Source organism: Apodemus sylvaticus, chromosome 11 (assembly GCF_947179515.1).
Source record: "Apodemus sylvaticus chromosome 11, mApoSyl1.1, whole genome shotgun sequence".
Classification (NCBI taxonomy): domain Eukaryota; kingdom Metazoa; phylum Chordata; class Mammalia; order Rodentia; family Muridae; genus Apodemus; species Apodemus sylvaticus.
The window spans coordinates 92,067,059-92,079,815 of NC_067482.1; positions in this window are offsets into that span (position 1 = coordinate 92,067,059).

Here is a 12,757-nt window from a genome sequence, read left to right on the forward strand (position 1 = left end):
TTGGGCATACCAGGGTTAATTTCTCTGCATTTTGACCAATCATCTCAGGTAATGGTCCCCATGAGCTGCAGAAAGAAGTTTCTTTGATGAGGTGAAACCTTTATTGCCTTCCAGAACTTGACAGTAAGACCCTATTATTAAAGATGCCACGCGCTTCAGACACTAGACTTGGAAGGATTGAGCTAGAATTGACCTAGAAGCCTTCTCCCTGAGGACTAGGTTTTGTAGTATCTGCACGAGCTAGGCAAGCAGTCAAGAGAGATAAGTGATTGATAGTCCTACCCAATTGTCCCACCTGCAAGCCTCAACAAGAATGAGTATCATAAGGCGCATCCAAAGTGGTACAATAGTGACATTTTAAAAATATTTTTAGAGTGGCAAACAGCTATCTGATTGGATTTAAGGCACACTCAATAGGAGGCAAGGTAAATAAAATTAATCATTTTATCTAGCCTATAAAAAAGACACATAATCCAGGTATTTTACTTACACGTTGTAAGCCCTAGACTGGGCAAGTTTTGAGCTATTCTAACTTATTTCCCAACTGCAATGTCCCTTGTTACTTGCTGCTTTTCCTGGTCATGAGCTCATGGTCTCCATCTCCTCTCATGGTGGCATTCTCCATCCACTGTGTCATTTCTTCTTCTCTTTTCTCTACCAACAAACCCTCACTCAATCCTTAAGTCCCACCTTTCTCCCTCTACTGCCCAAGAACAGGCTCTTGCCTTTTGTTGACCAGTTGAACTAGGAGCAAGAGTTACATAGCACCATTTGGTGTACATGAGAATCTGCTCATTGTGGGCAAACAGATCTAAGAGCCAGTATTTAGCATTAGAATAAAGGCAGCATCAGCCAACCCACTATAAGGCAATTCATGCCTGGTACTGTAAACCTAGCCAGCCCATGTTAGAAAGGTCATGAAGCTGAGAGGATAACTCACCACTGACATTTTCCTAAATGAATAAAATTCCTTACTACATTTTAAATAGTTATCCTTATATACACTACACACAGATAAAATAAATCTTCTAAAAATGAAATAGCTAATTGACAATTTTGGTAGAAGTAAGCATGAATATGCAGAGGATGGAGAGATGGAGCATTGGTTGTGAGCACGTTTTGCTCTTTCAGAGGGCCTGAGTTTGATTTCCAGCAAATTCAAGGCAGTTTTCAATGCAACGTCATGTTCTGGTTTCCAGACATGTATATGGTGTGCATATGCATGCAGGCAAAGCATTCATACACATAAAATAAAATAGAGATTTTTAAATGCACACATAAACTTCAAGTCTAAAACATAAAAGCTACAAAATTTTGACCAAGCATGAAAGAAACTTTAAAGGATATATTGCATTTGCAAGTGAAAGAATATTATAAAGATGCCCATTATCCCTAAATATTACACGAATTCAATGCCATTCAAGTGGAAATTTCAATGGTTATTTTGGGAATTGTGAGATTTAGAACTTGGAATCAAAAACAGAAAATGTACCATAATAGGCAAAAATATTTGGGAAACAATTGAGTAGGAATATCAATGTTATAAAAATGCACTATATACATAATAATTAAAGTTATATAATGCAAATGTATTCTGAAAAATAATGAATAGAAAAATGCAACTTAGAAAATTGACACATGTAAATGGAAATGTAGCATAAAGTAAGAATTGATATTTCCAGATATTAGAGGAATAAGAGATTTCTAAAAATAGCTTTGGAGAAATTTTCTATACATTTAGAAACCTATTTCATGGGTTATTAAAAAACAAATTCCTGATGATCTGATGATCTAAAAAACATCAGAAAATAGTATACAGAACATTCATGATTTTGTGTTTAACCTTAGGATAGAAACTTGCCCTAAATGGCTAGTAATAAACTCCAAAATCATACAGAAATAGATTACCAACTCACCATTCTAACTTCTCAGTTTCTTAAAATCAAATAACTAAACACAGTGGAAAGTTAAAATGTGTCTGAGAATAAAAGCTTTGACATATGAGCAAATAATATGTAGAACATGAAGAATTCCAATGAATACATAATAAAAGTTTAGCCCCCCACTAAAACTTACAGTGTATTAAAGAATACTTAATAGAAGAGATGCTTCTAATATATGTTGGACCTCATTTGCAGTCAAAATACCACCCCAAAGCAAAATGTTGACCCCTTTGGCCACACATTTTGAAGAAAAAGTTCATGGGCTGATAAGAAGAGGGTGAATTTGGTAGATTATACCATGTAGATTTCCATTAAATCCAATTGTTCAATTATGCCATTTAGTTCGCGTATTTCCCTTTTCAGTTTTTATTTTGTTAGGAAGAAGAACTGCCAGTTCATGAGTGGAATGTTGAAACTTTCCACTCCTATTATTCTGGAGGTTATTTTTCTTTCAATAATTTATTTTATTCTCTTTACATCCAATCGCAGCTCTCCCTCCCTACTCTCTTCCTAGTCCTACCTTTACAAATGTCTTCTGTCACTTCCCACTCCCCTTCTCTGCAGGTGAGCCCCTTTGACACCACCCCACCCTGGGACATCTAGTCTCAGCAGGACTAAGTACAGCATCTCCCAGTGAGGCCCAAGCATGCAGTCCAGATAGGGGCAAGGGGATACAGTGGCAGGGAACACAAACCAAGATAGCCCAACTCCACTTGTTAGGGAACCCACATGAAGACCAAGCTGCTAGTTTGCAAGCTGCTTATATAGAAATGTATAGAGGGTCTAGGTCCAGCTCCTGTGTGCCCCCTGGATGGTGGCCCAAACTCTGTGAGCCCCCATTGTCTCAGGTTATTTGACTCTAAAGGTCTTCTTGTGGTGTCCTTGACCCTCTCTGGCTTGCCAATTCTATCCCTTACTCTCCCAAAAACACTCCTAGAGCTCTGCCTAATGTTTGGCTGTGGGACTCTGAAATGGAAGTTTCTGGATATGTCAAGTGACACAATCTCACATGGTGAGACCATGTCACATGGTATTTTGCTAAGGCAAGATCACTTGCATAGCTAGCTTTGCAATGCTTTGTTGGTCACCCATCTATGTCTTGACTAACCTTTGCTCTGTTGAGATTCCCCACTAAGAACTTCTGGCTTCCTGCCTGGTCCTGGTTGCCTCTCCTGACTGGTGCTGATTTGGCAGGGACCTAGTGAGTTCAGCTGGATTGTGACACTACTGCTGACCCATGTTTGGTATCCTAAAACTACCAAACTGGAATGCTGATATCATGAAAAATGGAGACTGAAATCGCCCTAAGGAACTACTGCTAAAGAGATCCACATTCCATTGTCCTATTTCCCATCTTTGCTCCCCTACTTTTGGACAGTGGACTAGGGATCAAAACATTCGAGAACCCTTACTAAAAGTAGATTTTAAAAAATGGAAGCCTTCAGGTCTCTATATCTGTCTCTATCCACTGCTGGATGAAGCCTCTCAGGAAACAGCTATGCTACATTATTGTGGGCAAGCACAGCAGAGTATCATTAATAGTGTTGGGTTGGCTCTCTCACATGGGATGGGTCTCAAGTTGGAGCAGTCATCAGTTGGCTGCTCCCTCAGACTCAGCACCATATTTATCTTTGCACATCTTGTAGGCAAGACAAATTTGGGGTTGATGGTGTTGTAGTGGATTAGTGCCTCCGTCCCCCTTCTGAAAGTCCTGCTGGCTACAGGAGGTGTCTGCCTCGGTCTCTATATCCCCCTCTGGTAGGAGTCTCAGCTAGGGTCACCCACATAGGTTCCCCATATCCTCCCTGGTCAAAGGCCTCCAGCTAGTCACCAGAGATCCCCTGCACCAATTTCCATTCTCACTCCCAGCCCTCTCTTGCCCTCCCTCTGACCACACCTAATCACTACCCCCATTTCCCTCCTCTCCCCTTCTCCTACCCAGTTCTTTCTCTTCATCTACCTCCAAGAACTACTCAGTTTCCGCTTCTGAGTGAGATGCATGCATCCACATGTGACCTACTTATCATGAAGTTTATTTGGATCTGTAGACAATAACAGCACGCTTATCTTGCACTTTATAATCTCTTATAAGTGAGTTCATACCATACTTGTCGTTCTAGCTCTGGATTACCTCACTCAAGATGATATTCTCAATTTCCATCCATTTGCCTGCAAAATTCTTGACATCTTTGTTTTTAACAACTGAGTAGTACTCCATTGTGTCGATGTATCATACCTTCTTTATCCATTCTTCAGTTGAGAGAGACATCTAGGTTGTGTTGTTGGAGTTAATTTGTGGCTTTTCATCTAATAGTATTTTGAAAGCATAAAATTGGATGCACCTGAACAGAACATGTACATTTAGAATGGTGTCTGCCTCATACATTGTTCCCTTAATCAGTATGATTATCTTTCTTTCTCCAGTTTTGGTGTGAAGTCTGTTTTGTCAGATATTAGGATAGTGATACCTGCTTGCATCATACATTTATTCATTTTTTTTCTACTTTTTTCTTATTGAATATTTTATTTACATTTCAAATGTTGTGCCCTTTCCCAGTTTCCCTTCTGGAAACACCCTATCCCATCTCCCCTCCCCCTGCTTCTATGAGGGTGCTCCCCTCCCTCCCACCTACTCCCACCTCATCACCCTGCCATTCCCTTATACTGGGACATTGAGCCCTCATAGGATCAAGGGCCTTGAGTCCCACTGATGCCAGATAAGGCCATCCTCTGCTACATATGCAGCTGGAGCCATGGGTCCCTCCATCTTTATTCTTTGGTTGGTTGGTGGTTTAGTCCCTGGGAACACTGGGGGGGGGGGGGAGTCTGGTTGGTTGATATTGTTGTTCTTTCTATGGCGTTGCAATCCCCTTCAGCTCCGTCAGTCCTTGCCCTAACTCCTCCACTGGGGTCCCCATGCTCAGTCCAATGGTTGGCTGTGAGCATCTGCTCCTATATTTGTCAGGCACTGGCACAGCCTCTCAGGAGACAGCTGTATCAGGCTCCTGTCAACAAGCACTTCTTGGCATCATCAATAGTGTCTGGGTTTGGTGTCTGTATATGGGATGGATCTGCAGGTGGGGCAGTCTCTGGATGGACTTTCCTTTACTCTCTCCCCCATAGTTTGTCCTTGTATTTCCTTTAGACAGGAGCAATTCTGGGTTAAAAATGATTATCTCTGGGTTAGAGATGAGTGGATGGCTCCATCCCTCAACCAGGGCCCTTTCCTGACCTGGAGGGGGGTTCTTCCTCCCCTTTGTTGCATATTTCAGCTAATGTCCTCCCCAACAGATCCTGGGAGCCTTGTGCTTTCCTAGCATCTAGAACATTCTGGTGATTACCCCTCTTCCCCATCCTCCATGAATACACACCTTTGTTCAATTTCCTGGCACTCTGGATATCATCTCCATCTCCTCCCATACATGATCCTGCCCCCCTTTCCCCTACCCTTCTTTCTTCCTTCCAAGTTTCTTCCACCCTCTTCCTCCAGTGAGTATTTTGTTCCCCCTCTAAGAAGGGCTAAAGCAGAAGGTATATTCTTTTGTTTTAGGATGAAATGTCCTATAGATATCTGTTAAATCCATTTGGTCCATAACTTCCAATAGGTTCACTGTGTCTCTGTTTAGTTTCTGTTTCCATGATCTGTCCATTGATGAGACTAGGGTGTTGAAGTCTCCCACTATTATTGTGTGAGGTGCAATGTGTGCTTTGAGCTTTAGTAAAGTTTTTTGGTTTTGGTTTTGTTTTTTTAATGAATGTGAATGCCCTTTCATTTGGAGCATAGATGTTCAGAATTGATTTTTTCTTTGATGAGTATGAAGTGACATTTTCTTTGACTGTTGTGTCAATGATTTCTATGGCATCTTCTGCATCTGAGATTCTTTCTTCTCTTGTATTTTGTTGGTGATTCTTGCACCTATGACTCCTGATCTCTTTTCTAGTTTTTCTATCTGTTTTGAGAACTTTTGATTGAAAGTTGATTTTATTTGATATTAGAATGGCTACTCCAGCTTGATTCTTGGAACCATTTGCTTGGAGAAACTTTTCAGCCATTTACTCTGAGGTAGTGTCTGTCTTTGTCACTAAGATGCATTTCTTGTATGCAGCAAAATGCTGAGTCCTGTTTATGTATCCAGTCTGTTAGTCTATGTCGTTTTATTGTGGAATCGAGTCCATTAATGTTAAGAAATATTAAGGACTAGTGATTGATGCTTCCTGTTATTTTTTTTGTTAAAGGTGAAATTATATTTGTGTGGCTATCTTCTTTTGGGGTTGTTGAAAGATTACTTTCTTCCTATTTTTAGGGTGTAGTTTCCCTCCTTGTGTTGGAGTTTTCCATGTATTATCCTTTGTAGGGCTAGATTTGTGAAAAGATATTCTGTGAATTTTGCTTTGTCAAGGAATATCTTGGTTTCTCCATTTATGGTAATTGAGAATTTTGCTAGATTCAGTAGCATGGGCTGGCATTTGCATTGTCTTAGTGTTTGTATGATATCTGCCCAGGATCTTCTTAGAGTCACTGTTAAGAAGTCTAGTATAATTCTCATAGGTCTGCCTTTATATGTTACTTGACTTTTTCCCTTACTGCTTTTAATATTCTTTCTTTGTTTTGTGCATTTGGTGTTTTGATTATTGTGTAATGGGAGGAATTTCTTTTCTGGTCCAATTTATTTGGGGTTCTGTAGGCTCCTTGTATGTTTATGGGCATCTCTTTCTTTCAGTTAGGGAAGTTTTCTTCTATAATTTTGTTGATGATATTTACTGACCTTTTGAGTTGGGAATCTTCACTCTCTTCTATACCTATTATCCTTAGGTTTGGTCTTTTCATTGTGTCCCGGATTTCCTGGATGTTTTGAGTTAGGAGATTTTTGCATTTTGCATTTTCTTTGACTGTTGTGTCAATGATTTCTATGGCATCTTCTGCATCTGAGATTCTTTCTTCTCTTGTATTTTGTTGGTGATTCTTGCACCTATGACTCCTGATCTCTTTTCTAGTTTTTCTATCTCCAGAGCTGTCTCTCTGTGTGGTTTCTTTATTGTTTCTATTTCCATTTTTAGATCCTAGAAGGTATTGTTCAATTTCTTCACCTGCTTGTTTGTGTTTTCCTGTATTTCTTTAAGGGATTTATCTGTTTCCTTTTTAAGGGCTTCTTCCTGTTTACCTGTGTTCTCCTGTATTTCTTTATGGGAGTTATTTATGTCCCTCTTAAAGTCCTCTGTCAACATCATGAGATGTGATTTTTAAATCTGAATTTTGCTTTTCTGGTTTGTTGGGATAACCAGGGCTTGCTGTGGTTGGAGAACTTGGTCCTGATGATACCAAGTAGCCTCGGTTTCTATTGCTTAGGTTCTTGAGATTGCCTCTTGTCATCTGGTTATCTCTGGTGTTAGCTGGTCTTGCTGCCTCTGATTGGAGTTTGTCCCTCCTGTAAGCCTGTAAGCCTGTGAGTCTATGATCTTAGATATGTCAACACTCCTAGGAAATCAGTTCTCTCCAGGTGGGATTTGGGTACAAATGGCACAGGGTTAGCTCTAGGCACAAATGGAAACCTGAATAATCCTGTCCCTGACTGCTCAACAGTTCCTGTGCCCTGTGGGCTCATAGCAGGTCTCTCTCAGGCCAGGTATTGGAGCAATAGTGGTAGCCTCACCTGTGAACTTAGGTGTGACAGCATTTCTGGGAGACCAGCTCTCTCCAGGTGGGATTTGGGTATGGAGAGCCCTGGCCACTGTGTTAGCTCCAGGGCACAGATGGAAACCAGAAGCCATAATAGAGTCAGGTTCAGAGATTCAGTCCAGTGTCATCAAGGCAGGAGCATGGCAGCATTAAGAGAGACATGGTACATGAGGAGATGAGAGTTCCACATCTTCATCTGAAGGCTATTAGTTGAATACTCCCCTACATTTATTCTTTAAAATATATTTTCCATCCTTTCACACTGATAGTATCTATCTTTTATTGTGAGTTGCATTTTTTGGAGGCAAGAGATGGTTGTTGCTATCTTATCCAGTATACTACCTTACACCTTTCACTACAGTGGAGTTCATTAATATTCAGAGTTATCAAAAAGGCATGTATTGATTCACACCATCTTGTTGATTTTGTAGTATTCATTTTTTTTTCTGTTTCTCTTTGTTTACTTATGACTCTCGTATGGCTTATTGTCTCATGTGGCCTCAAATGGATTCATTTTTCTCTTCAGCATGAAAGATTCCTTAAGTATTATCTACAGAGCTGGTTTAGTGGTCATAAATTCCTTTCACTTATGCTTATCATAGAAAATGTTTATTTTTTCCTTCAACTATGATAGTCTTGCTGGGTATAGTAGTCTTAATTGTTACCTTTTAAAACCTGAAATATGTCTGTCCTGCCCTCCTGGTTTTTAAAGCTTCAGTGGAATAATTTATTGTTATTTTGATGGGCCTGCCTTTATATGTGGCTTAATATTTCTTTCTTTTTGCATTTATTATAATTTATATGTCTTGCATATTCACTGCCTTGAATATAACGTGATACAGGGTCTTGATTTATCTGGTCTTATCTCTTGAGTATCCTGAATGCCTCATATATCAGATTTACATTTCTTTTTGTCCTATAATTGTTTAAAACATGTTTCCTGTGCCTTAAGAACTCAATTCTTCTCCTTCTATTATCCACAGATTTGCTCTCTCAGAATTTTGCTTGCATCTTGCAATTACCATGGGTGCCTTCGTACTATTTATCATTGTTCTTGGTTAATTATTTTATTTCCTCTACTCTCTCTTCATTCTGAGATAGATTGTCTTCTTCTTGAGTCCTTCTATTGATGAGACTTTTCACAGAATTTGTTTACTTGGCTCACTATGCTATTTAGTTTTCAAATTTTAGATTGGTTTCTACTGAGCATTTCTGTTTCTTTGATGAATTCTTTCATGTCTTGCACCACTTTACATATTTCATTCTGTTGTTTATGTTCTTGATCAGCAGTTTCTTTCTGTTTGGATTTCCTTGACAAATATGGACACTCGTTAATTTATTTAAATATACTTCCTTGGTTTCTTTTGATTTCTCTGAGATTTCTCCTTACTCAGTCTCACTACGCTTTTACTATAGGATTCTCAATTTTAGGAGGAGTTATGCCATCTTGAGTGTTGTTGTTTTGGATATATATATATTCTTCATGTTACTACTACTTTGGGGGAGTTACATAATTGGTGTTATAACTTTATTTGGTCTATATTGTTATCAAGTATATCTTTCAGTTGACATATTTGTAGTGTTGATGTAGAACTCAGATGTAGTCTCATTTATTATTGTAGTTGAAAGTTAAAGTCCTCAGGTCCCTCAGACTCTTAATAGGTTCCAGGTGTTGCTGTGTGTAGGACAAGTAAAGGAGAGCTGTCCTGATAGGTGTTAATCCTTTCTTGGTGGCTCCCAGGACCTCAACAAGTACATTCTATTATAACTTATTTTGGTCTGAAGGTCTGGTGACTGAGGATACATACTTCTCATGACAGTGCTAGTAAGCTCTCCCAGATAGTGTTTGTTTGGTCTTATGTTTGTTTGTTTATTTGGCAGGTTGTCAGGCTACAGGGGAGAAGGCTTCTAGCTGAGCTATGAATCTCAATTTTCTTTCCTACTCCTGGCTTGATAAGTTAATCTACAGACCTTATACTTTAGAAAATAGGCAACTACTGTGAATTATCTTCAAATTTCAATCATATATAATGCTTATACCTGCAAGTATATAAACTTAGCTACCTCTGTGCATGCACACACAACAATCAGGAGACATCCAAAACAAATAATAATCATTAATAGCTGAAAACTCCAGTAAGAAAAATGCTATAATGAAGTAGCAAGATAGGGCCTTTACTCTTTATTTTATGCTTGTAATTAGTTGGTTTTTTTTTTGCAATATATACTATTTTTTGCAATTGTGATGGGATAGCATGAAATTTAAGTCATTTGAATACCCTTTCCCCTTTACTCATTGCAACTATACATGCAATCATTTCTTGTTTAATTTTCTGTTCTGATCTCTCCCCTCAGAATAGAGTCCTAAGAACATTGTCTTTAAGACTAAGCTATCACTGGAAAATAGTTCTATCTAAAGGAACCAGGAGGGTAGTGAGCGTAATATCCACATTCTTGAGATGAGTAAATATAGGACAGGTAGGCACTGTAGTGAGTCCTGACTTCCTCCTCACAGCAGATACAGTCTCACAGCGCTGCTGGCAAATGTCCTAAATCAAGTTTGTGTCTGATCCACTGAGTGGTGAACATTCCCTTCCTCTGTTTTCAGGAACTTTTGTGTGTGCAGACTTAGGAAAAGAGACAGCACAAATGTTCTCTGTTTTCTCTTGGTACCAACACACTAATCGAATCCTAAGAGGTTCTGGTGATTTGAATATGGGAAGTGTCCCTATTAGCTGTGGCCTTTTTGGAGGAAGTATGGCCTTATTAGAGGAAGTATGTCATTGTGGGGATAGGGCTTTGAGGTCTCAAATACATGCTCAGGTCTGGCCAGTGTGAAACTTTGTCTCCTCCTGGATGCCTATTGAACAGCCTTGTCCTGATTGCCTTTGGATCAAGATGTAGAACTCTTGGATCATCTAGCATTAAGTCTACCTGTAGGCTGCCATATTTCCAACTATGATGATAATGGTCTGAACCTCTGAAACTGTAATCCAGCCCTGATTAAATGTTTTCCTTTAAAAGAGTTGCCTTAGTCATGGTGTCTCTTTGCAGCAGTGGAAACCCTAAGTCAGAATTGATGCTAGCAGTGAGGAGTCACCATCATGACCTCATCTACTTCACAAACGTTTGATTCTCACTTCCCACTGCATTTGGGACACTAGGACTTCAACACATGTATTTTAAATGACACAAATATTAAGTCTATTTAGACAGGCACTTTTCACTTTATATATGAAGTCATGGAAAAATAAAAGACTTTTTAAAGAGTGTATTACTATATCATTTAAATGACATCTAAATATAGCCTATAATTTCTTCTTGGATGTAGGGATTCCAGTAATGTCAACATTCTACTTTTCCTCTGTGGAAAGCAATAACCTGGAGAGCTGGCAGGGATGAAGAACAGAGCTTAACCCAAGATTAGGTAACAAGAAAACAGGAACAGAGAATCTGTATCCAGCTGAGTGAGTTTATCTATAGGACTAGAAAGTAGATTTGGTGAGAAACCAAAGTGTCTAGGAAACTATAGCATAGATCACTAGACAACCTAGATAGATGTGAAGTAGGCATTTCTGGTTTCATTGGAGACTCAGTTGTGTAATGTGATGTTTTTCTCCAAAAACTGTCTTATGAGAGGATGTTTTGCTGAAAACAGACATGTGTTATTTTGCTGGAAGATGCCTGGTATAAAGGCATGTGATGGTTTTCTGGAGCAGATACTTGAGAGGATTTGTGTGATGTTTGGAAAGAATGTGTACATATAATTCAACAGACAATAGATGGCATGGATGCCATTCTTGCATTGGTTCAAGGGCTATACCACATTAGTTGCTATGTTTCTGGTGCCTAGAATGGTAATCAGCATATCAGGGGTTGCTTTCTTTGATGACCCCTGAGTGGGCCTAGGGCAGCTGCTGCCCCCACTGCTCTAGGTCACTGCTGCTGCTGCTGCTGCTGCTGCTGCTGCTGCTGCTGCTGCTGCTGGTGGTGGTAGTTCCTGCTGTTGCTTCTGCTTGTTTCTGCTATTGTGTTTGCTGCTTTTGCTATTGCTGAATTGCTGAATTGCTGAATTGCTGGATTGCTGAATTGCTGGATTGCTGAATTGCTGGACTGCTGAATTGCTGAATTGCTTGATTGCTGAGTTGCTATCTGGAGCTATCCTGATGATGAACATTGGATTTGCCCCTAGGAACTTGATGCTCCTAATCATCAGAAAGTAGTCTATGCCCCCTTTCTTCTCTAACTTTCTTTATCACTGATTTAGTATTCAGTGGTTGGAATGGATTGGAGTGGAGATGGGTGGTGGGTAAAAAAATCCAATAAAACTGCCTAAAACGTATGCCTACAGGGAGATTGTTCAGAGTGGGTGGATTATGATTTGCACCCATCCACAAATGGTAATTCTTTGTTTTCCAAACATAGCTTCAAATGTCCACTCTGTTTTGTTTTGTTTTGTTTCATTATCTAAAATATTCCCTTGGAATGTCTGCCAGGTTAAAACTATGTGTTCATATCTTGTTACTGGGAAGCTTTTATTCAGTCAGTCCATTATTATTTCTCTCAACAAATACTACTGGGTATCTTCTATGGGTCTGGAATTGTGTTAGACCCTCAAGATTTCACCGGGAAAAAGCTAGTAAATGTCCTACCTTCATCTTTACTTTGAAGACACTTTTCATGTGATTGGGTGTAATGAATGTTGGTTCTTTTCAAAGCTTTCATAATTATACTTTTATCCCCATGTGTACATTAATATTGAAAATTTCATGATATGTATTGTTCCTATAATGAAAGACTCCTTAGAATCAAGGGCTATACCACATTAGTTGCTATGTTTGTGGTGCCTAGAATGGTAATCAGCATATCAGGGGTGTCCAGTAATGGTTGAGGGAACCAAACTCTGGTGTGGCCCTGATGTTTTGCTCCTATTTCATTTAGCAGCTAGCCCTCCTCTTAGATTCAGGATGAATGGACACCCACAATGCTATTATTATGGAATTATATTATCAATGGCCAAAGAGGAACTTCTGTAGGTTGAAAAAATCAACAACATCCCACTGGAAACTTTTCAAGAGAGGTTCTACTGCAGGTCTCAATTGAGCAGCCTATAACAGGAGTCCTTCCTCTCTCACAC